This window comes from Schistocerca nitens, chromosome 1, assembly GCF_023898315.1.
Source record: "Schistocerca nitens isolate TAMUIC-IGC-003100 chromosome 1, iqSchNite1.1, whole genome shotgun sequence".
Lineage (NCBI taxonomy): Eukaryota > Metazoa > Arthropoda > Insecta > Orthoptera > Acrididae > Schistocerca > Schistocerca nitens.
The window spans coordinates 720749342-720750783 of NC_064614.1; the positions used below are offsets into that span (position 1 = coordinate 720749342).

General features: G+C 40.9%; 1 non-coding gene across 1 annotated transcript; it reads left to right on the forward strand.

Moving 5' to 3' along the window:
• Positions 1-791: 791 nt before the first annotated feature.
• Positions 792-865, forward strand: Trnas-uga (transfer RNA serine (anticodon UGA)). Its single transcript has one exon. It is a non-coding gene; the product is annotated as a tRNA-Ser (tRNA).
• Positions 866-1442: the final 577 nt, after the last annotated feature.

Consider the following 1442-nt stretch of genomic DNA (forward strand, 5'->3'; position numbering starts at 1 on the left):
GAACTTCAAATCGACTAGTTATCAATAAATATTTCCATACCCTGCCCAGAGAAGAACCAAGAAGCAAGTAAGAAGCAGAGATAAAGCAGGAAGAACAGAAGTTGAAGATTCATAAGATTGAGACCAAGAAAGAAGATGAATAGACGACATACCTTCCCAAAGCCATATCCTATTGTAAACTAGTCGTCTGCGAAGTATTAAAACGAAAAACGACCGCTTTCAGCGACACATAACGATGACTTTCACGCATACAAAGCCAGTAACCACGAGATTCTGCACTCACAGCTCCATTCCATTATGGGACCACCACACCAGCAACACACACTTGCAAAGCCAACAAGGAATGACGAACGAAGCTGTACATCAAATACTTGCCGACATCCATCTCGCTCAAGTCCATCACCTTCGTGCTAGAAACATTCGCCAACCTCATGCTTAAACATTCATAGGATTGTGTGAATGTGTGAAATCAAATTATGTGATGTAGAAATTGTGCAAAAGAAACATGTGAAAAACTAAATAAGTTAAGCACACCAGACAGCTAATAAACTACAAACTGTCTTTGACTATGGACTTAAGTAAAAAATAGACTATCGATAAAAATAAGTCATTACTTCTGAAATGGACAGAATATAAAGAATAAAAGTAAGGCATAATAAACACTAAAACTATATGAAACTTCCTGGCAGATTAAAACTGTGTGCCCGACCGAGGACAGCTTCTGTAAAGTGTGGAAGGTAGGAGACGAGGTACTGGCAGAAGTAAAGCTGTGGGTAACGGGCGTGAGTCGTGCTTCGGTAGCTCAGTTGGTAGAGCACTTGCCCGTGAAAGGCAAAGGTCCCGAGTTCGAGTCTCGGTCGGGACACAGTTTTAATCTGCCAGGAAGTTTCATATCTGCGCACACTCCGCTGCAGGGTGAAAATCTCATTCTGGAAACATCTCCCAGGCTGTGGCTAAGCCATGTCTCCGCAATATCCTTTCTTTCAGGACTGCTAGTACTGCAAGGTTCGCAGGAGAGCTTCTGTAAAGTTTGGAAGGTAGGAGATGAGGTACTGGCAGAAGTATAGCTGTGAGCACCGGGCGTGAGTCATGCTTCCTTAGCTCAGTTGGTAGAGCACTTGCCCGCGAAAGGCAAAGGTCCCGAGTTCGAGTCTCGGTCGGGCACACAGTTTTAATCTGCCAGGAAGTTTCATATCAGCGCACACTCAGCTGCAGAGTGAAAATCTCATTCTACTAAAACTATATGCCACTTATTTTCTCCTCATAAAAGCAAAAGATTAACTATATTTTACTTATTTGCTCCTTATAAAAACAAAGAATAAAAAATTATCTTGTTGGTTGTTTTCCCTTTTTTTTACATTTGTACCAATTGTTAGGATAATATCTCAATGCTTGTGTATGTATATTTCTTTGTCAAAGCAATTCTTAGAAATAATTCTTAT